This window comes from Epinephelus fuscoguttatus, linkage group LG17 (genome assembly GCF_011397635.1).
Source record: "Epinephelus fuscoguttatus linkage group LG17, E.fuscoguttatus.final_Chr_v1".
In the NCBI taxonomy this organism is placed as follows: Eukaryota; Metazoa; Chordata; class Actinopteri; order Perciformes; family Serranidae; genus Epinephelus; species Epinephelus fuscoguttatus.
Window position 1 is genome coordinate 31,822,725 of NC_064768.1, and position 24,704 is coordinate 31,847,428.

Genomic DNA, 24,704 nt, shown 5'->3' on the forward strand with positions numbered 1-24,704 from the left:
AGTCAAGAGAATGCATGCATCTCCTGCAATGCGACATAGCGTAGGCCTCTCAATCAAGCCATCCCAAAGGCTACGCCACTACTTGTTCACTTTGTAATTTGCACCAATTATTGCCCCATTAGTGAGATCTCTGTAGTAAAGCAGACAGAAGATAATGATGCTCTTCTGTTGAGTTGGTCATCAATACAGTAGGTTGAACAAAACACCTGAGGACGTGGAGCAGTCAGTGTTACTCGCACCCTGTACTCCAGTGGTGGGACTAAATGAATTTGGCCTTTGAAATAAGAGGGGCAACAGAGTCCAGTGCATAAAGAAAAAAAAAATGGAGAAAATAATTGCTTTTCTCCGCTCTTACCTCACTCCTCTTCATCTGAGCTTCTCTTTCGGTTACATCCCATCAAGCTCAGCAGTCTTGACCACTGCACTCTCAGTGAGGTGACCCCTGGTGACCCCGTGGAAGCAGGTAGTGGCTGGACTATATGTGATACTTAAACGTTGGTGTGGAAGAAGTACAGAAAATGGGTCTGAGCATGCAAAAAGGTTTGCATGTGTATGTATAGTAGGGTTGCACAATACTGAAAAAAACTGACAAAGTGATTTTCCCGATTTTCCCTCAGTATAATATATAAATATATATAATAAATATAATATAAAATAATATGAAATGAAAAAATACAGGCATTTTCACCAGATGACTTGGGGAGTGCATCTGCATAGAAAATAAAGATAATTATAAAAGCTGAAAATGACTTTTTATTCTGTAGGCTTTTCTGAGGGGGAGGAGGGGGAAACTCACCATGACACCATTGTATTCATATAATACTCTTCTATAAATCCAGGCTAATCAATGATCTAACATGTCATATTAATAATGCATGTCACTTTCCCTAAAATAAGGGAACCCCTTATGTTTCTCCCGTCATATTCCTCGCTCATTTTCAGGTTGTGGTCGACTAGTAGCGGGGCATGCTTCGGTTGTTTATAAGCCTAACTTCTCTTGCTGATTAATGTTAGTGTTAACATTACCTTTCCTGCCTTGTGGCTCCAGACCGTAGTTGGGAGACTTCTGGTTTCTTTAGGCTAACTCAGTTAGCTTTAGCCTGGCTTGTAGCTGGTAACTAGCCTTTACAGTCCTGCAACTTTGTGGTGAAGAATTTTCCGTGCAGCAATCACAACAGACACACACTGCAGAATACTGTAGCTTCAGACGCTTAACTGTGTTTACTGGGTTTGAATCCATCCATTTTCGTAACTGCTTCACCGCTTATCCTCTTGAGGGTCGCGGTTGACATTGGGCAAGAGGTGGAGTACACCCTGGACAGGTCGCCAGACTATCACAGGGTTGCCCCATAGAGACAGACAACCATTCACACTCACATCACAGTCACCAATTAACCTGCATGTCTTTGGACTGTGGGAGGAAGCCGGAGTACCCGGAGACAACCCACGCTGACACTGGGAGAACATGCAAACTCCATACAGAAGGGCTCTCTCCTGAGAACGATCCAGATACCCTCTTGCTGTGAGGCAACAGTGATAACCACCACACCAGTGTGCGGTAGTGATAAATATCGCAAAATTAGTGATACATTTTCCTTTTTCTTACGTTCCATGCCTGTCTCTAGACTCGCAACCAGCCAGGCAGCATCTTTCATGTTTGTATTTTTCATGGTGTGGTTAAACACGGCAATATCAGTCTCTCTTCTTTGCTGTTGGCTGAGGCAGCAACTTACCGCTCAGAGTTTACGAAAGTTGAACTCCATGTGATGCGTAGGCCACAATGCAAATTTGCTTTGCCACAGAAAGCTAATGTTTTATTCACCTCTCTGCTTGGACTGAATGGAAGTGGACAGTGGGTGAAAAATTGCCTTTGTTAATTTTGCTCATGTTTGACCGTGCCCTGATATGTTTGAGCTGATTTGCTTTACTTGACATTGCGCATCCTGCTGTGCAGCCATTGTGCATATGTACATCGCAGCGTTGATGCTGAAAAGACATATTGTGCAGCCATTTGAGAAAGTGTCTGTGAGGATATGGAGGATTTGCTGTTAACTAAGCTGTAGCCCTCTCTGCATTTTTAGAGGTTATATGCAGAGGAGAACTTTGAATCCCACAGTTGTTGCCAGAGAACAAAGTGTTCAGATAAATTTGCTCTTCCAGCTATGTTGAAAGAAAAAAAGAGAGAGAGAGAGAGAGAGGATAAACTTACAGAAAAGCTAAGCAAAAGAACAAGATTTCCAGGCATTTACTGGTAAACAAAAGTCTGCTAAATTATGAGAATCCTCAGAATCCTTCAGAGTCTAAACAGCCTGTTATACTGTGTAACCGTGAAGCTTTATGTAACGGAAAGTATTACATGATATGAAATGTGACAACCTTGATGCGTTCGAGAGAGTCACCAAGCAACGTCACATATCATTAGAAAACAATCAAAATATAATCAGAATTCAAATGGGTTCAGTTATTACATCTTTTTTCTGCATCCAATTTTAATTTAGTGTTTGTGATACAGCCATTACATCTCAGCACCACACTAAACTATAAACTAATGCAATTCTGGCTCCACAGAGTATTATACACACAAACTTACTGTCAAAGAAACTAAAGATTATTTCCAGTCTGGTATTGATTTTGGAGCGAGTGAGCAAATTTGCATTGACTTCGTCTGGCAATATCTTCTTTTGCTGTGAAGAGCTTGTAGTTACTCATTTGCTGTATTCATGAACTGGGCAGTGTGTGGGCAGCAGCTGGAAACTGGTGGGCAGATGAAGCTGTGAGCCAGTGAGTTTTTCTGAACTCACACACCCGTTGTGACTGCCATCATTAAAGTAGAGGCCGTAGTGTGGGTACGCACCTGCAAAGTGTGCACGCTTGTATGTGCAACATATGTACCATCAACATGCATGTGAGACAGCGTGTGCGTGTGTGTTTGTGTAAATCAACTGCATATTTTGTGTATGAGAGAGCGAGCAGAGCTGATCAGTGTCCATGCTGAGGGCTTTGTCACAGCTGACCTATATTAGATGAAAGCAGCTGGATCAGTGGCCTGCAGGGACAGCAAAAGAGTTGTGTTCTAATTATCTCTGCAGCTAGCTAGCGACACATCACCCCCGCGCGCACACACACTCTCACAAGCACATGCGCGCACGCGCTTTTCGGCAAATCAATGGGAGCTCATGAGAGCATCTGCCATGCTCCGCTTGACGAACGACAGCGGCAGATCCTCCGTGTAGGACTGGCGAGGATACAGCGCCTCGTGTCACACAGTGCATATTAAAATCCTTCTGTGATCATGGACTATGTACTTTGGTCTCTGAATGCGACTGCATGCGTGTGACACAACTCTATTTTGCCCAGCAAATATAATTACCAGGTGATGCGCTGTTGAAATGAAATCAGACTCTTGGTTGTGGCAATTGGGAATTGTGAGGATGTATCCACTTATCTTGTAGACGACTCACATGGATTCAAACTGTGTAAATGTGGTCTGTGCATTAGCCGCTGTTGCCATGGAGCCTCAAACTAACACATGCTGAGGATGTGCGTTAGCTATAATGAGGCACAAAACGACAGAAAGAAAACAGCCCAGGGAGCTAATGCTAACAGCTAATAGTAATCACTGGACTAATGCTAATGCTAATGGAAGGGTAATAAAGTGTGTGGAACCCCGTGGCAGCCTCCAACGCAACCACGGTTAGCTTTGTAGCATTCAGCATTCAGCTCACTCCAACACATGAAAGACTCTTTGTTCTGTTTCTTGTCTTATTATCCCCATTGGTGTGTACACATTTACATACACACGTGTTCTGACATCACCTGACACGCTCACACTGTTATTTTTGTATAAGCCCCAGTGTGTGTGTGTGTGTGTGTGTGTGTGTGTATTTTTTGTTTTCTGAAGTCCAAGTGATTTCACACATTCTGCTACCTTTAGGAGGTAATTGGATGCAGCATACACTCAATTAAGCTGTTAGCCTCTTAGTCATCCCGTCCTCTGTCTCTCTCCCTGTTCCTTTCCACTCCCAAACGTTTATTTCCATCGCTGATTTTATTCTCTTCACTTGTTCTCCGCATGTGCTCCCGTCGTCCCTCCATTCGTAGGTCCGTGCAGGGCCCACAGTGCTCCAAGCAGGGGGGCTGTAGCCTTAGCCAGGCAGTCAGGGGAGTTTCTTGTTTCGGGACCAACAGGCTCAGCCACACATTTTCCACCACATTACATCTTTAGCAACCGCCGGGGACTATTTTACAGGTCGGAGCTTATGGGGAGGGGTGCATTTCCTGTGACAGAGGGAGGGATGTACTGTAGAGAAATGGAAGAGAGACAAAGCTTAGCGCTTCCTGCCAGGTATAGAGTTTGCACAATTCAGCTCATGTGAACATCTTGCTGTTTGAGCTTCCCTGATGTTTCTCCTGTTGTCTCTTCCTGTCTGCAGAGCGACTGAGAGTTATTTAGCCGGCCGATTCTACCTGATGGCATGGAGCACCATTTCCTGATGAGACTGTGGTAAGCAGAGAGTATGCACGTGCACACACACACTCACATGCAATTCCTGCGGCTGCTTGTCACCTGCACCCTCACATATAAATCCTTCTTCTGTCTTGTACGTCCTTGAAATCCATCCCCTGGAGGAGTGAGTGAGGGTTCCCAGTGGAACCTCTCAAGGATTAACCCACGTCAGTGAAGCAGCTCTAAGCGGGTGTGGATCAGAAGCGTGCCACTCACTCTGTTCTCTCTCCTTGGCCTCGAGTGTCTTGTGTTTGATCTCACACGTGAAGCGGTATTGATTGAGTTACTCTCTGTAGATGGTGTGCTTTAGAAGCTGTGGTTCACATTCGCAACCATACAACGGTTTGAGGTGTACCTACCATCATGCATGGGTTGGGAATGCGGCTTGATTGTTTTATATGGATGTTGAAGTTGGCCTTACGTTTTGGAAAATGACTGATGGAGAGAGTGATACAAAAAGAGAGGAGGGAGAGATGGCAGACAAGTGCTGGCTGGCACAGTAGTAAAGTAAAAAATAGCAAGCAGGGCCGACCGATTGTGCTGGCCCGAGGTTGTACTACTATTCTTAGCCTCAGTCTCCTCCTTTCCTCACTCTCTTCTCCCTCTCCCCTCCCTCCTTCCTCCTGAGTCTTTTGTTACCGCTGTGACGCCAGCACTCTTCAGTCCATCTGGTGTCTGGGAGCACTCTGGATCTATCTCCTCTCCCTCTCTAATTGGCTAAAACCACTTAACTGTCTTCCATTCATCTGCCTCCCATCCATTTGTCATTTTGTTTATTTATCCTTGCTATTCACTTCTTTATCCATCACCACCTCAGCTCATACAGTTATGCATCACTCTTTTTTGTCCAGTGTTGGATTAATCAGAAAAACATGGAGCTTTGAAGCTTTGACTTATTTATAGCCAGAGAGAGGGCCACTTAGAGACAAAGTGCACCGTGTGTGTGTGTGATTGTGTGTGCATCCTCTCTGGTGTGATGGCAGGGCAAGATAGGTTGTGACGTTCTTTACAAGTGTAGTAACAGAATCATCAAAATGTAATTGTAAGAACAGGAAACCCTCAGTTTTCAGTCTAAACGTGGCTTTGCACTGTTGCTATGGTGATATGCCGTGCCTGTTGTTGCCGTCAGGGCGAGTGCAGAGCAGTTGCTTCTGACAGGTGTGTGGGTTACGTAAGAGATCACACATGATGAGGCATCCTGATACATGAAAATCACGGGCTAGGTGATAATAGATGTTGCCTCTGCCATGTCCATCAGTTTCTATATGGAGACATCGCACTTATACAAGAGCCACTTACCATAGATCACATTCAGTTGAATTCACAAATCAATTAGGTTTAATCAGTGAAGCATAACTTACAATTTACAAGTTACTTGCAATTTAATAGCCGGCACCTTGTCAGTTACAGAAAGATAAATCTGAAGGGGGTGAGATGATTAATACAAATAGAAAAAAAAAGTTGTACTATATACATTTGCATTCATTGCTTAGACTTTTCTCTAATCTTTGCTTTTTGTAAAATAATGATTAATTTTAAATGTAACTATCTGAGAAGTTTAGGGAGGAAACAACTCACAGAAATGTGACAAGATGCCCTAGACACTAGGCATTACTTTTTTGTAAGATGACAAGCACAAAATGTTGGAAACCACTGGTATAAACTCTCACTATGCATTGTATGTCAGATTTCAGTATTGTTTTTGCGGAGATTGTAATCTGAAAATACTACAGCTGCCAAATAAATATAGTAGAGATGCACCAATCCAGCTTTTTCAGTTTCGATACCGATCCCGATGCTGTGGCATTGCGTATCAGCCGATACCTGATACTGATCCGATACCATGGTTGACCTAACAAGCTATATACCTTTACATGTAGAACAGAAAAGACTAGAGGCATCAGGCATTGATGACTACACAGTTCTTTCCTAAGATAAAATGAAACAAGATGAAACAGATTAATGCAATGATGAACTATTTATATTAACAAAAATAAACAATTGTGCAACAGAAGTTGAAATAGTGTGAAATACCTCCACACAGCATATTCTCTCCTTCGCTCCACGACGTATGACGTAGCTCGCGTCGCAATAGATTAAAAAGGAAAGGATCGCCTCAGGTATAGGTTGCATTTTCCGATACCCGATCCATCTATTTTGATGACATCAGGGCCAATATTCAATCCAGATATCGGATCAGTGCATCCCTAAAATGTAGTGAAGTAAAGAGCAATGAGTAATATTTTTCTCTGATATGTACCATAACATAGCAGAACATCCATGTACAGTACAAGTATTCCAAAATTGTACTTAAGCACTATTCTTGATTAAATGTACTCAAAACCTTTTACAAGTGGTTACAATGATCGTTAGAGTCTGAGAGTTGAGGTGCCCTAGTACCTTTTTTATACCTCTGCTTTGCTGATAGCCATGGCTGGAGGCATTATGTTTTCGAGCTGTCCATACATACGTTCGTCCCATTCTTGCGAACATGTCATAGCTCAAAGGTCAAGATCATTGTGACCGTGTCTGTCTCATTTTTGTGAACGCAATATCTCAAGAAAGCCTTGAGTGGCATGTCTTCAAATTTGGCACAGACATCCACTTGGACTCAAGAATGAACCGATTACAGTTAGGTGGTTGAAGGTCAAAGGTCAACATCACTGTGACCTCACGAAAACATGTTTTTGGTCATAACTCAAGAATTCATGTGCTAATTATGACCACATTTCACACAAATCTCTGTTAGGATAAAATGATAGTGATGATAGTGATGATGTTTTATATCCAAAAGGTCAAAGGTCAACTTCACTATGACATCATAACATTCTGCAAAAACACTTTTCTGTATGACTCAGGAACAGAAGGGAAGACATTTGGTCAGATGTTAAGTTAGCGACACTAATCTTGGGGCACCTTAAAAATGTGGTGATTGCATAGATCCTCTGTGCTGCTGGTGGGAAGATGTGTATGAAGCATCCATGTTTTCACAGACATGGATGTAAAGTGTAAGTGCAACTTGACTGGTTCATGGACACATACAACTGCCCAGCGGTTTTCCTATATGGCGAAGGCATGACCCCTACCCTAACCAATCTCACTCCTCCTCCTCATGCTTGAACCTAACCAACCATGAGTACTTGCCAATCAGAGGGATATTGGGGTGGGTAGTTCCTTCACCATCCTTGGAAAAAAAAATGGTGTCCCAGTATATGGTTTTAAAAACCCTACACACTCTGGGCACAGGTGTTTTCACTTACAATGCAGATTAGCTCTCAAGACAACGTGGGCGTGTAACTGTGCTTGATTGACATCTCCATAACTGTCCTGTGAGTTTTACTCAGTGTGACTGAGAACAGCTGTTGCATATTTATTAAGTATTAATCGAGAAATAGTCATGTCAGCCCAACCCTGCCCTCCATCCTGGACATGATGTAATAGTTCCAGTAAAGGTAACAAATGAATAGGCCTTTCTCACTTGAGGACATTCTGACAGTCACAGTATGAAAACTAAAGTGTAAATAATAATTGAATAATGTCTGAATTCTGTTTAGCTGCTTCAGTTTCAGAGTCCTGGTACCGTGCTTGCTGGCTCACTGTCACACTGTCTTGACCCACCGGGACACTTGGATGCAACGTTGCCGTCATTATTGTCATTAGTAACACCTGTTTTCCCACTTTGAAGAGTGGAAATGTCTCATCAGCAAAGTGAAAACACCTGTGTGGTCTTGTTGCCTCCTGTTGTTTAAGTTGTGATACTGTTAAACTAACACACGGGAGTTCAAATGTGTGCCTACAGTATATTACTCTTGAATGTGGTGTGATGTGTGTGCTGCTTTGATTGATTGATTGATTGATTGATTGATTGATTGATTGATTGATTGATTGATTGATTGATTGATTGATTGAGTGTTCAACAGGGTTGAGATCTAGTGACTGCAAAGGCCATGGTTTATTTGCTTCCATAAATGCTGTGCACAGTGTATGGTGTTGTGTATAGTATATATATATAGCATTGCCGTTGATAATTGTCATTCCCTGTAACTGAGATTTATTGCAGTTTGTTCCAGCGTGTGTGATTCCACATCATTTTTCAGTACAGCGAAGTCCTCAAAAACCTTTATATTGATGTCATGTGAGCTGTAGTTTGCAGAAATGAGTCACCTCCCTCCATTTTTCCCCTTCACTCAAGTCCCACTTCTGAATGGGTGCCTGTGTGTGGGTGTGCATACATTATCTCATGTCTGTGTGTATCTGTGCTCACTTGCTTGCATGTGTATATGGCTTCGTGGCTCTATGCCAGTCCTGGAGAATGAGGAGAGAAGCTGGTCAGGCATTTAGTTCTGGTAATTTTTTTCCAGACCTTTTAATGCAACAATGAATTCATATTGAATAGTTCGATATAATGTAGGTTCATATGTTAAAAGACTGCTATGAATTAATGTGCATGTACTGAATATTTTAATGATGTCTGTATGAATTAATTGTGACCTGATAGTACAGCCTGTTATTTATGTGAATGGCAAAGTATGGTTTTAAATCTAATAATCCATACAGGCTGTACAGGTACGGCTGAAGGGGCCGTACACATGCTGGAAAACGTGAGGTCAGGTGCTGGGTGCTACTCTTGTGCCTCTGTGTGCGGTGTGCGGTGGCGGGTTGCGTCTGACGGTGCTAAGCAACCTTAACGAGCACAGTATCACAGCCTATTTACCTGAAATCCTGAGTGCTGAATTGATCTTCTTTCAGTTGTTATTTGTGTGTAGGCCTATTGTCTGTGAGACAGATGTAAAGCTCTGGCAGCCCTGCACTAAAACGATCAGCTTCCTCTCCATATTGACCACGGACTGGTATTTATGGATAAAGGGAAAGATATCTGTCAGTTGTGATTAGTTGCTCTTCATCACATGACATGCGATGCCTGCTGCTGCGTTCCAAAAGGTGAACTCAGGTTATCTATGCCCTGAAAAATGGGTGCTAGGGAACACGCGCATGTCGTCACCTTCAGCAAACCCAGGCTCCGTTTATGCGAGCTCCAGGTAGTGACTGTGCCAATACTACCTTTCCTAGCACGTTCACCATACCCTATTTCACATGCTAAAAAAATGATAAAACACTGTGACAGTTACAACAGCACCATGGACAGCACTATAAGCAAGACCAAGACAGTGAGCAGCTCAGGGGACTTTTTATTCTACTCTCATGGATCGATGACTCGATTTTGGCAAACATACAGTGAGGACCAATATTTTTACCACCTAAAAGCTGGGAGACAATTCAGGAGAACAACTTACACAAAAAGATATGAGTAATATAATTGTGGCCTAATTACTGCACTTTGTGGCTCAGGCTGCACCTAATAAAGCTGCAGCTGGCGATTCCCAGATGAATGGCATCTCCTCAGTAAACTCTCTCCAATCCATCTCGCAATTCTTCTAACTTAAGCCACAGTCTGTTTTGGTGCTTCTTACCTTAGAAGTGGAAAATTATCTAGAGCAACCTGTTTACGTTTATCCACCCCGAGGTCATCTGGAATTACACTGCTTAATTCTCCAAGATGAGGGCAGAGATGGTTCAGAAAGAAGACGGCACACTTTAGAGTTTCCTGTGAGCGTTGGGAGAGCGGCTTCTAACAGATGCACAACTGGTTCTGAGGTAACTTGGTAGCTGCTGGTGGCAAAAATGAAAACCCAGGTCCCAGTAGTGATGGTGGTGAAGGAGAGGGGGAGAAGATGGCAGGGTAGTGGCTGTGCTTGTCCCTGTTGAGGTTGCTAGCTTGGTAACGTCAACGCTAGTTTTCGTTTCATTACCAATACTTACATTGCTAATACTTAAACCAAGCTAGCTACATGCTAATGTCAATAAAGAGATATCTGCATATGTATCCAGAGGTCGTAGGCAACGGGACAAGATTTTCGTACCATAAGTTTACTGGTGTCAGTCTGTCATCTGAGTTGTATTGACCAATCACATTTGAGAGGCAGGTGGACACACTGGCCAAAATGCAATCGTCGAACCCATGAGCTTTTATTAGCTTTTTTGAAAAATGTACAGGCATCCATATGCAGATATCTGTTTATAGAGATTAGCTGACATTTGCTTGATATGCTGCACCTCCTGAAATATTGCCCGCTTCCCTCAGAGGCTCATCATAGGTAGACCGATAGCCGATGGGTTCTGAGAATGGCCACACACTGGCTGAAATGAAAAAAAAAAAAAAAAAAAAAAACTCTTGCAAAACTCTTGACAAGTTGGCATCGCTTACATACAGAAAGCCCTTTTCACACAGACTGTGCGATTGGGTCACTTTGAAGTCCCTTCTTTAAGCCACCCTTGCTTTTTTACACAGGACCAAACAACGGCAGCATCATACTGCCGCAGTGTGAAATTTCAGATAGCACACCAGTGTCCTGGAAGTCAATGGCATGACAGAGGTGACCTGAAATACAACAGTGCCTGATATAACAGAGGCATTGGCAGTACTTTATAGACAATAATAAAGGCATAAAGTGGCAATAATTTACTATCCCAGGTATAAGGCAGCTGATCTCGTCCTCTGCCCAGCGGGTAAGGAGCTCCTGGACTTCATTGTCACATTTTTGAGTTAGCTGCTAACTGCTTCTTGCTGCTTTTTACACACATAAAATGATGTCAAAACAACCAACCTGGTGCATTCATGATCCCATCCTCTGGATTTCCCTTTAACACAGATGTCGATTTGGCACTGTTACCACCTTCACTGCTGGTTTAAAGATGAGACAACTCTGCCTCCACGTTTCCCAGCTGTACCTTATGTAGGGAATGACAAGGAAAAATAACAGTGTTACATTCCCGCCTTCAACAGGCAGTGTAATAAGGGCTATTGTTAAACACAAGTTAAAACCAGTCGAGCTCATCAACTGCAGAGGATATACTTAGACTTCATATGATCAAAAGCGGAACCATTTCTTTCAAACTTTCACCCCGCAATAAAGAATGATATAATACATTAAATTTATCTAGTCTAACTTGTGGGACAGAGGCTCATCCAAGACAGGCGCAAGTGACTCAGTGGGGGGGGCCTGGACCTGCGCTGCCTATCCATGCTGCTGGATGTGCTCTGTGCCAGGTCTCTTTGCTGTCAGCATATGGTTTCTGCGAGAGTTACACTTCAAACAGCAGCTTTTTGTAGCAGTGAAGGACAGCATCTCATTAGGAGGCACATCAGGATGTGTGTAGTTTGGCTTGTGTAGCTGTGAAGAAGACGCAGACTGTAGTGAGCCTGCAGGAGAACAGGTTATCAATTGTGCTTCCTGATTATCTGCAGTGCAGCTTATCAGCCGCAGATAAGAGAATTAGCCTGAGAATCATTTTCTCTGTAGCAGTCCTGCATGCCAACCCCGTTCTCAACAACTTAATATGAGAGTCATATTATTTGATGTACTTTTTATATCGCACTCACGGCTAGAAAATAAACTTTGCTTTTGCTATCATCCCTACAGGATTGTTTAAATTTCCAGATCAAAAAGTTATTTACTCTCCTGCCTCTTCTTCTCCAAGCCGCACAGACAGAGGGCCATCTGTCACTGTCAAAAGCCGAAGCTGCTGCTTTGTATTACTGACAGGAAAATAGACACAATAAAAGAGATAACAAAAAAGCATGTTGTAAATGTGTCCACTATTTTGTGCTACAGGGCTCCTGTAGGTCTTTTAAAAACAGACTGTGTTTTCCAGTTCAAAGAAAAGGATTAAAATAATAAATACAATTGTCCCGAAACATTCTTGCGTATCCGACTTTCAATGAGAAGATGGAATTAGCTATTTTGTGTGGAAAATTAACAATTAGTGAGTGTTATTAGTTTGGAAATGGCTGTGATATTATATTCTTTCTGATTGTCTGTTTCTCTGCATCTCTATCTCTCTGGCTGTCCATCTTCCCTTTTTCCTCCACTCATGGTGTCACTCACTTTCTCTCCGTCTCTCTCTCCCTCCCTCGCTCACTCCAGATGATTTATGGATATCTTTTATCAATGTTGAAAGCAGGGCTCATCCGTTCTGAACTACTCAAGTCCCATATCATACAGTGTGAGAAGAGGGAGAGATTGAAGGGTTTCCAACCTGTGTGTGTGTGTGTGTGTGTGTGTGTGTGTGTGTGTGTGTGTGTGTGTGTGTGTGACAGATATAGGGAGGGGGGAATCAGAGGTAGAGGGAGGCAATGACTGCTTCAGCCTTCATATGATTTAATCAAAGCCATCCATCACATCTGGATAATTAGACAGCAGCATGGCTTGCATGACCAGCGCCCATCGGTTAGAACACACACACACACACACACACACACACACACACACACACACACACACATATTCATTCACACCCATCTCTTTCTCTACACAAATATGCCAGGGCCAAAAAGCAGCAGAGGAGTGTCCCAACACAGACTGAGGTCTGAGGTCCAATTCTGTCTCTCTGTCTACACTCAGGATCATCGCAGATAAAATATGTTGGCACAAATTTCAGAAATAATTAGCCAGCGATAGAGTTGGGAGCAGTTTTAGCCAGTCTGTGTAAGTTTGTCTCCATCTGAGGGGTTTTTTGGTTCTTGATAGGCAATTAAATGTGTAAAATTAGTGCTGGCAGTCGGAGAGCTCTGCGCAAAGCCAGATAATGATGAGAACACAGGGCCTCACTGCAGAAAATGTTAACAAAAAGTCATTCAGTGTAAAGTCATGTCTTAAAAGTAGTCCTAAAATATGATATATTAGCACTCCACTTGGGTAACCATGCTCACAGCACGGCTTTCAGTGCCCGGATGTCAGCTGGTTAGTTACCACTTTAATGAAATATCTCAGAAACCATTGTATTGGATGAAACTTGGTACCAGTATCCCAGATGGTATTGTTTTTACTCATCCAATGAAATACCTCAACATCTACACAATAGAGTGGCACAAAATTAGGAACACGCGCTCATGGTTTCCAGAGGATACATCCTAATGACTTTGTGATTGGGATATTTGTCGTATTCAGTGAAATGTCTCATAAATATTAAACTATTAGATGTAATGTCATGGTGATTGTTTTTTTGCCAAAACTCTCAGTATTGACACCCACTCTGTGTTAACAGGCTGTCCTTGTTCAGATGATTGGGGGAGCTGTGTTTTGTTTTGGTTTGCAGTCTTAGCATGCTAATATTAGCATTTAGCTTAAAGCACATCTGCGCCTAAGTACAGCCTCACAGAGTAGCTAGCATGGCTGTGGTCTCTTTGACTACGTTCAGACTACAGGCAAACCTGATTTGTTTCTCAAAAGAGATCTTTAAGACACACTGTCTGTGTTGTTATTTGCAAGTTATCACATCAGATTTATGTTTCCAGACATTGCCAATCTATCGGCATGGGTTGCTGTCGTATCAAGAAAGGCAACGTCAACTCCAGAGCTGTGCTGGTGACGTGGCTTTCCAATGAGGGAGCATGAGAAATGTATGTCCATCATTTTTACCCTCCAAACGATTGCGCTGTCAAGTCACAGTACAGAACTCTGTTGCCATATGTCCACAGACTGCTGTTCTCTATAGCCCCTTTTACACTGCCAGATTTTCCGCGAATGTTGGACCGTTTTGCCAGCAAGCTGCGAGCGTTTAGACACACAGAGTCAGATTGGCAAGTTGATCCGAGGTGCCCAATTTTCCACCTCGTAGGGTAGACATATTGGCGGAACCTTCTTGGTTTAAACAGACCAAGGCGCCCTTCTGCAATGGGAGGGGCTGTTGAAGACTTGTGGGAGGAGCTGTTGATGACGCAGCAGGTGCGACCCACTAGCGGTGGACTATAGGGAAACAGCTGATAGCAGGAATGAGCAGCTAGTAGCAAGAGGGAAACACAAACCTGACAGACACAGTAAAGATGAGCAACTGAAGAGACAAGGAATTGCACACCCTCCGTGTCCTCACAAACAAAGAGGCCATTAACCATCAAATGACGGGAACGGCGAAGAACGGGCCGACTTACAAGAGAATCGCTGAAAGACTGACCAGCCGCGGCTTCCCTCCCACGTCACTGTTTACGTCACACGCTGAGCTACACGTTTTGTTACTTGCTCATGCCCCCCATTGTCCCGAAAAAGGCACATTCTGTATGAACAAAAGTAGGCAGGCATCATTTTGCTGCACTCCCCGAAACTTCCAGGCATAAGAAATGGTTTCAAGTGCTTTTTTGCTGTCCAAACTCTCTAGAATCAATGTGCACAAATCTGTATGTGCCCAAAACCATATTGGGCTAGCAGTCTGAGCCAAACCTCAGTCTTGTTCTGGTACAACTTTATGTAGTTCTACACAAAGTTTCTATGTCAGTCTTTGCACATATGAAAGACAATTTTGCAAAAATCTCGTGTATTTCTTTTAATTTCAAGAACTTAAGTGCAATTTCCTGAAATTTACAAGACCATCTTTTACTGTTTTTATATATGTAAGATCATATTTATCTGGATAAGGTGTTACTTTTCAAATACTCTGTATTTGACTGATATCTAGCTTGGCATCTTTAAATAAACCTGTAGACAAATTTTACAGCGATGTTTAAATGTGCATGTGGCATACTGGGGTAAGATGCTGGTCCTGATTTCTTATCTCGGTCAGGTCCTTCTTTGCTGATATGTTGCCTGACACCTCCGTATCTGCAGAGACTTGACACTTTGCCAAGCCTTCCATCATAGCTGTCTATCATGCCCTGACATTCCAAAAATGACTACATGAATACACTCAGTGCCAAGTGTTCAGATGTTTTTGATGATGTTGATGTGTCTCAGTAGATTACTGTGAGGATTATTACTATAGGATTACATTTGCATACTGTAGTTGTGCAGTTAAATTCTTTTATTTAGATAAAACAGACAAAAAGCCGTTCCACACCTTCCCTGTGTCGCAGATCTGCTTTGATCCTCCTTTGTGAATGCTTAATATGGAAAAGACACTCAATAATGACTCTGCCAATTACATGCACATCAGAGGATGATATGTATTGCAACTACAGATTAGCAGTAATCCTGCCAATATGTAATTTTTTCATTGTGTTAGCTCGTAATCAACTGACAATGCTGCTCTTATACTTTGAGTGATCCTGTTTTAATGGTGAGTTTGTGTTTACATTGATTTGATGAGGGGGAGTTTGGTGGATCTGTGGGCTCTTATAGGATTTAAAACAATATACGTAGACTAATGAATGTGCACATATTGTAATGAATGCATGCAAGTGCTTATACACTAAGGGGTGATCTTGGGCAGTAACAGCAGTCTCCCTCACTGCTGACTAAAAGCAGCGAGCTATCTTTTTTCCCCCCTTCTTCTTCATTCCTCACACATCCTCACATTGATCATGCGAACGAGTGACAAGAATGCAGCGTCGAGATTTTCGAGAGAAAGTGTAAACTTCCCAGCGTTCTTTTCCTCTTGTCTTCTTACTTCATCACTGCTAGAACATCTCTCCTGTCTTGTCTTTCTCTGCCACCTTCTCTTCATCTTGCACACTCTAATAAACACACACCAAAAAAAAAAACAAAAAAAAAAAACTGCAAAAGAAAATCACATCCTCATTTGTCATTATCACCTTATCAGCTGCAATCTTTTTCGCTGCATTTCATTTTCAGTTGTGACTGAGTTGTCGGAGCAGGTAATAAGAGGGTTTGAGCCTAAAACAGATCGGATTTGTCACACAAAAGCAGCTGGTAAAGTGAGGTAGGTGCAGTTCTGAAGCTGTAAAATTCAACAGATTCAGGCCATGCTCTCAGTGTGTGTGTTTTTCACACATGAGTGACTGTGTGTGTATTGTGTCTAGGGGGAGGCAGTTGCAAATTCTAGTCACTCGCAGCATTCATGCTCCCACAGTGACCTGCCTTGCCAGTCACAGCTGAAACAACATGTGCTTTAAGCAACACAACACACGTACACACACAGAGGACACGTGCACACTGGGTAATGTGAGCATTAAGTGTTTATTCACCGATCTGAAAAGCATCATAATATGCCGCATGTCTTTGAATAATGCATAGCCATAAATGTAAGCAGGCATCGCTGCTTACTCACTGTAAGTGTTGAAATACATTTCCCATTCACTGCTGTGACATCTAAAAAGGAAGTCCCAAAAACAACCTTATTAAGAAGACAAAATAGATCCACAACAAAATGATTACCCACTTGCTCGATGACTTTTATTGCATGTCATTCCTCATCCGTCTCATCTCATTTCCTGTCGTCTTTTACTGTTGGCTCCAAGTAAAAAGCACAAAATGCTCAAAAGATACTTTCCTTTCCTTTATATGTGAAATTAGTATATTAGGGTTTCCAGCTTTGGGTAATTTGATATAGTTTTAATAATACACTGTATTTTTATTAACTTGGCACAATCCTGGAAGCTATGGCAGCATACTACAGGGAGCACTGGACGACACAGCATAATAAATCTTTCCATTTTATGTCATCTCTAACCAAATGTTAATATTTTTGCTCACAGTTTGGCCGTCACATTGAAAGATAGAACCACATGTGTAACCACGACTCAGTAAATCTTGCATTAGTGGCATCTTTGCACTGGAAATATCAATAAGAGACAGACATTACTGACAAGATGAGAGGGAGAGACATACTGTCGGGAGCCATGTACAAACACTGCATGGACTGTATAGATTGAGGATTGACTGAATGGATTGAAGATAAAAATGTTGTGTGGTTACCATGGTGAAAGCAGCCCACAACAGACAACCTGTCGGGTCTGCGCAGAGAGAAGACGTGGGCCATAGCCTTGAGCATGGTGCATATATACAGGTTAGAAAATACTCAACACAGACCAAGTGAACACAGGAAACACAAAATGTTGACATACTGGACACAGGTAGGATTAGATGTACAGATCGATTAATTAAAGATACACTATGCAGGGGGTTCCTATGAAACAAACAATGTGTAGACAATGTGCTTGGGGCCCCCAAAAAATAATTGGAAAAGAGGCCCCCAGTGTCCAACGCTTGGGGGCATTTATTTGTAAGCCCGGGACCACGTTATCAACACAACATAACATCAATTGTCTTCCTGGATATCTCGTAACATCTCGTTACTGCAGCTATCGCCAGATCTGTACTGATGCCTTCAAGGTACACTTACTGTAGGAAATTCCAAACATTACATCTCCCCCTCAAAGATGTGTTCCTCTCAATATTAAATCGGCTAATTCTGAAAATTCCTTAAACATCCTTTAACACACCTTTTCCTCTTATGAGATTAACATTCTGCCTGCAACATTACTGAATATAATAAAGAACTTTTTCACTTACAGTTCTTATGTGTCGCTCTTTCTACCTCCATGGTGTATTTCACAGTCACCTTTCTTTTAACCATTCTCACAGCAATTTCGCAACTCAATTTTAACACTTAACAAGTAGCACATGTCTGTTTCATTTAACAGGTAACACATCTCTGTTTTTCTCATCTTCTTTTTTTCCTCACAAATCCAGCTCTACCTGATCGGGTCACAGTAACTGTCATTTGTGTGCGTGTGGCAGCTGCTTCAGCCAAATTGTCTGTATTTGTGTGATGAGTGTTTATTTCAGTGTGAGAATTTTCAGTTGCCTCTACAGTAACCTGCTCCGTGGGTGTAGGTGGGTGTGTAGGTACTGTAGGTACATTTAACAGATGTCGCCGGTTTCTCCCGTACTGTCCCCCTTAATCCATGTCCACCATATAAGATGTGTGTGACGTAAACAGTGACATACTCCAAGGGAAGCCGCGGCTGGTCAGTCTTTCGGCGATTCTCTCATAAGTTGGCCTGTCCGTCACCATTCCGGTCATTTGACGGTTAATGGCCTCTTCGTTTGCGAGGGCAAGGAGGGCGCGCAATTCCTTGTCTCCCCAGTTGCTCATCTTTACATTGTCTGTCAGGTTTGCGTTTCCCTCTTGCTACTAGCTGCTCGTTCCTGCTATCAGCTGTTTCCTGTTATTCCACTGCCAGTTGGTTGCACATGCGTCGTAATCAACAGCCCCTCCCGTGGCAGAAGGGCGCCTCGTTCTTTTTAAACCAAAAAGGTTCCGCCAAGATGTTTACCCCTACGCGGCGGAAAATTGGGCACCTTGGATCAATTCACCAATCCGTCTAAACACTCGCAGCTTGCTGGCAAAACGGCCCAATATTCGCCGAAAATCTGCCAGTGTAAAAGGGACTACTGTCTCCTGAGTTCAGCAGGGAGAGGCTCCTTACTCCGTTCCTTCTGTTGTAGCGTTGTATGCTTTGCTCTGCTTGGTGGCTGCATCTGCTTGTTTGATTTCCTCCCTGTCTGGCCAGTTTGGGTCCAAGTTCTCGGACAGAGTGGGTAAAGTTGTCCAGATTGTCCGTCCCATCAGCACCTCAGCAGGGCTCACTCCAGTGGACAAGAGGGTGTGGCTCTGTAGACCATCAGAGCCAGGAGAGGGTCTTCCTGCCTAAGGATACCTCTTGCTACCTGTACAGCTCTCTCAGCTTGGCCATTACTCTGAGCATAATGTGGACTACATCTTACATGACTAAAGTCATAATTCTCATTGAACTGTGTGAACTCCTCAGAAACTAGCAGAGGTCCATTATCGCCCACGAGCACTTCTGGAATACTGTACCTTGCAAATGTGGCTTTTAGCTTTTCTGTGACCTGGCTGCTAGTTGTCACAGGTAATTGCAGGATCTCTAAGTATCTAGAGTAGTAGTCTGACACTACCGAATGTGACTGCTTCTTGTGCTCACACAGGTCTACGCCTACTTTTTTGCCATGAAGGCATGGAAGGTAGCAGCACCAGTTGGCATCAATGTCTCTTTCCTCTGTGTGCTTCTATTCTCTCTGCAAAACTTACACTGAGTCACCTTTGTTACTACGTCCTGTAAAATTCTTGGCCATAGTGAATCCTATCTAGTATCTCTGTTCTCATAGAGGTGGGGATCATGATATGATTACCGCTGACCACTAACCCATCTACCCCTGACAGCTCACCTCTCACCTTGTAAAAGTCCCTGACTGTCTCTGGTATTGTTTTTTCATGAACTGGCCAGCCTGACTGGATGAACTGCCTTACTGCCTGGAGCTGGGGGTCTGTGGCTGTGTGGTCTCTAATCTCTTGCGTCCTCTGTGGTGAAGCTGGGACGTGACTTAAGACCAAGTCTATTTGTGCAGCCACGTCGTCACTGGATGTCTCATCCCCGTAGCTTTGCACAGGGCCCCTTGGGAGTGCATCAGCTACTGCTAGAGTTTTCCCAGGTGCATACACGGCCTCTGTATTAAAGCACATCGGGCTCATCCGCAGTCTATGGCAATTTATTAAGACATTATCAAGGTCTTTACTGTTTATGAAGGGTGGTCAGTCATCAGTTTAAAGCTGTCAAGTCCAAACAGGTATTTCTCAAAGTGTTCACATGCCCATACACCAGCCAGGCATTCTTTCTCTATTTGAGCATACCTGGTCTTTGCGTCCCTGAGTCAGTAGGCCACAGGTTTCCACTCCTCACCATGCTGTTGTAACAGGACTCCTCCATGCCTGTGACTACTGGCATCAGCTGATACCACAGTTTGCCTCCAACCCTCACAGAAGGAGAGTGCAGGTGTCGATGCTAAGGCAGTCTTAAGTTTCTGGAAGGTGGTCTGCAGTCTGCTGTGCAGCTCCCCACAGCCACTCCACCTTCAACTTCAGCAGCTCGTAGAGGGGTTGTCCTATTGTAGAGAGCTCTGGTATGAATTTGCCCATATCATTGACCATTCCCAAGAACCACTTGAGCTCTGACAAGTTTTGAGGTTGTGGGAAGTTCCTGATTCCAGCCACTAACATTCAGGGTTGACAAGTAGCTATTGATTGGTACTGGGATATGAATTTCAGCTAGTGGTTTTGCTACGTGTCGCGTTGTTTCTTGCCAACACTTGGGATGCCTTTATCTGTCTTAAGCTAGCACACCTTTTATTTTCTCTAAGTTATATTTGATGTATGGTTCTTTGAAGTTGATTTGGTTGGATTTTGTGAGTATAAACACATAAAATGAAACCAGTTAAACTTAGTTTTTAGTTTCTTTCTGAAGACAAAAGGTAAAAAGGAGGTAAAAAGGAGGATTTGTATGTGACAGTGACGAAGGAAAAGAAAGTGTAGGGCATACAAAATGCATCACTGAGCCGCCTGCTTCCCTGACACTTGACTTTTTCTCTTCTCTCTCGCTTATTTTACATTCTATCCCTTGGCATCACCGCCACATTTCTCCCCCGTATCCCCTCGTTCTCTCCATCCTCTGTTTTTTATCTCCATTCCCCTGACTGTGCCCTGACACTCCAAAGCTCTGCTCCCCTCATTAACTCTCTTTCATGGGGCTGCAGATGACAATAATTGGTTTGAAAACAGGAGACAATGGGATACAAGGATTATCCCCGGCTCACACCCACCACCACCGCCACTACCCTATACCCACTCCTCGAGGACAGCACTGCTGTGCATCCTCCCCTCCACTTCCTGTCCTCGTCTCTCCTGCAGCCAGTAACACAGCTTGTCCTTTCTTTTTCTCGTCCTTTGTTTCATAATTGCAAGTTGGTTTCCTCTCTTTCACCCTCATCATCCCTTAACCCCTTACAAATTTTTTTCATTTACTCTCTGAAACTTAAACACACACACATGCACACACACACACACACTTTCTTATTAGCTCCCTTTCCTCGGCTTTCTCTAACCCCCCCTCTCTCCTTTGCTCATATTTTCTCAGAGAGCCGTGAGATGAGTCCCCATAGGGATAAATCTTCTGTTCCTGCCAAGAGTGGAAGTGACATTACTGACACACTCGCGCACACACAAACACACGCACGCACAGAAAGAGAGTTCTGTGAAATGATCATGACATTTGATTAAACACTGTGACTAATGTGATGTCATCTTTCCAAGGAAACCATGAACCTGTGACAAAGTGATGGAGGAAAATGGAACAGAGAGAGGGCAAAGAGGGGGAGAGGGGGAGGGGGGGGGGTGAGATAAGAACAGAATGGGCGAGGAGTGAGAGGTGAAAATAAAAAACAAACCCGAAAGGTACACCATCAGCCAAGTTCACCTCATGTGGAGTGGCAGAGAAATGTCAAGAGCTGACGTTCCACTCCTTCTTACCGCTCTCCATCTCCATGTTTTTTCCTGTCATTCTATCCCTCCGTCACCTTCTCCCCCATCTGTTTTCTCCTCATTTCCATTTGTCCTAAAGACACTCTCTCCGTCGCTCTGGCTTATCCCTCTCTCTCTCTGTCTGCACTCTCTCCATCTCTACCCTCCGGTGAGGGCTCTCAGGTTTCAGCTGTAACTGCTTTAGCGCAAGGGATAATGGTTTGTAATTCACTCCCAGCTCCTCTGTGCTGGTCAGGAGGCCCACTCATGTACAAGCAGAGAGAAGTAATCAGTGTGTATGTGTGTGCGTGTGTGTGTGTAAAGAGAGTCCTGTAGATTTCGACTCACGTTTTCAGCCACACTGCCTGTAAGCGTGTGTTTCTTTCATTCTGATTGCATTCATGGGAATATCAGCATGTGTGTGTGTTTGCATCATTTGTGTGCAAAATGTGCATAGACAGACTTTCAGCCATACTTCCTCTATGTGTGTGTCAGTTTGTAATACACTGATGCTGTATGGGGATCATCTGATATGTTACATAACCCCATGTCAAAGTTAAACACCCCTTCCATCCAGAAATAATAAGCACGTACATACTAATACGCACTCTGTTAATGATGCAGAAACACCCCCTCCGCCCCCCTCCCACTGTGGCACCATGGTACAAGACTCCAATACTCCACCTCCCTGGAGTATGAATAATAGAGGGATCCCATATGTGTCAGCTTGTAAAACTAGATCACCAACTGTGGGCCCGAGGAAGCTTGGTAAGCCCAGGGGTGCCCCAGGGCCTCCAGGGTGGGTATGGATGGGGGGTGGGTGGGTTGAGGCTAAGCAGGACCAGGCAGACTGTCCACAGTGCAGTGCCTCACCTCAGGGTGACAAACACATAGTGGGGACTGGAGCGGCCCGTGTAAGCAGGCCAGGAGCATCTACAGAAACACTGCCCGTTTATCCATCATTACTTTGGTAGAGTGTGACTGGATTGAGGTTTTGATATTGTGTATGTGTCCTTTGTGTGTTTTGTTGCATCCACACTGGGCTTGGATGGTATCTAATTTGCAGGTGAATGGAAATTTACCAGGAGCAGGTGAGGGAGAGAGGCAGACTGTGACATATATGAACAATATAAACTCAAAAAATGTCAAGAAAGGTAGTATTCTCACACCTATATCCCAGGGCTGTCACATTCTGGTCGATTGGTTGGTCAGACAATCGATGGTGGTACTTTAATAAGGCTGTGTGTTCCCCAAAGTGTTTTCCTTTTCCCAGCTGTAAATGGCAGTAGTTTTTCAGGACTTATTATCCTATGTGACTGTTGGTCTTTGTGGTGTTGTCCCAAACCTGAAAAATAATCACAGAAGACATTCAGTGTTGGATTTATCACCTTGGATTTATTTTATGAAGTCTCCAACAAGAAACTGCAGTTCAAAGCTGAATTATAAACCTTGTGAAAGGAATAGGATCACACCAGAGTTAGCTACTGGGCTAAAAATTACAGGTCTCTCTCACATGCAGTGTACAGAGATGTTTAACATTAGTAACATTGTGCTGTATATGACATCAACCCCAGAGGTAGCTTCAACAGGGTCCAGTATGTTATTTTTTCCTCATCAGTCCCATTTAACGCGTGGTGGTCACACATGCAGCTTAGCTGGATGCTCCCAGCGATACAGTGCAGTTTATTTTTCAGATAATATTACAGTGGACATTAGATGAATTTTTCACTTGAGGCATTCCGCTTGTCTGAACATACAGTAAACGTGGTCTGGGCAAGCGTTAATGTCATGCCCTGAGACAGGAAAAAAATGCTGTGGTGAACACACAATGCTACCAATTGATTGGTTGAAGAGTAGGCAGAATATCAGTCAACCAAGACCAGTAGAGTCTGACCAAGTGCATGATGTGCACTGTATATAATGAGTTTAATAGAGATAGGCGCATCTGTATCTTTGGCAGTCTTAAAAATCATACCATCGGGATTTTAAAATACCCTGGTATACGTAATATACATACATATAATACAAATCTGTTTTTTTTCTGATGTGTTTGAAGATATTTTCAGAACAGTTACTAATTTAATATACTGCTTTTTTGGTTTATTGGCCCACAACTTTACTGTTTTAGTTCAGTCTCATCAACTGTTTGTTTTTTTAACAGCAAAAAATCTTCGAAAACCCACCTTATTCTAACCAAAAACCAGAGAAAACTAACTGGTTAACACATGGAGCATATAGTTCAAGAGCCAGATATTTCCCTCAGACGTTGGTAGTGACCAAAAACAGAGCAAAAAGAGAGTTAATATTGGACTTATATTTATCTGGTGGACCGACACATGACTGTGTAATAATTAAGTGTATGCTATTGCTAACACGTTCACCAATTTAAACGGTGATACTGTTACTGCGTTTACAGTTTGTTTCCACTGCCCCCAAGTGGCCTAAAAACTTAAAAAGTACTTTTTACACTCTATCAACGCTAGTCGCATTTCCATTACAGTTTTGCGCAAAATAAATGCGATATTTCTAAAGTTTTGACAAAGTACAATTGGGACTTGCAGGTGTTTCCATGTAAAGGTGTTTTGGGTATAAGCCGTAATTCTCGTCAAATCTCGTCCCGCAAGACATTCCAAATCTCTTGCGAGCTGAAACAATCATCTCGGTTGCCACTGCTGCTGTTGCAGTAGTCTACAACCGAAGACGAAGAGAGCGAGTGGTATTCCAAAGGCAAAGTCCTTATGTGTGGCAGCAACCACGGATAAAGAATTTCTGGGAGAGGATCGTGAACGAGGAATTCACAGAGGACTTGCATGTCCGGTGACGTATTTTTGCGAAAAAAGTGTTTCCATTACACTTTTGTGATATACTTCTATATCAACACTTCTGAAAAACCACCTCATGAGAGCATAAAAACTTTTTCTTGATATTAGAGAGTTTTATCGAAATGTAGGTGTTTCCATTACCAGTTTTTTATTGCGATATTTAGGTTTTGCACATTTCTAGGGTTAATGGAAACGCACTTACAGATACTGCTGTGTTCGCTTTCTTCCCAAAGTTATTCTTGTCAATCCTTCAACCATATCAACTGTAA

The 24,704-nt window shown here is 43.1% G+C and overlaps 1 protein-coding gene across 1 annotated transcript in view; it reads left to right on the forward strand.

Moving 5' to 3' along the window:
* Positions 1–24,704, forward strand: part of dlgap3 (discs, large (Drosophila) homolog-associated protein 3) — a 160,300-nt gene that overhangs the window by 82,698 nt on the left and 52,898 nt on the right. The window contains exon 2 of the mRNA XM_049603056.1: positions 4,434–4,504. The gene's annotated coding sequence lies outside the window, so the exon portion shown is untranslated. The remainder of the gene's footprint in view (positions 1–4,433; positions 4,505–24,704) is intronic.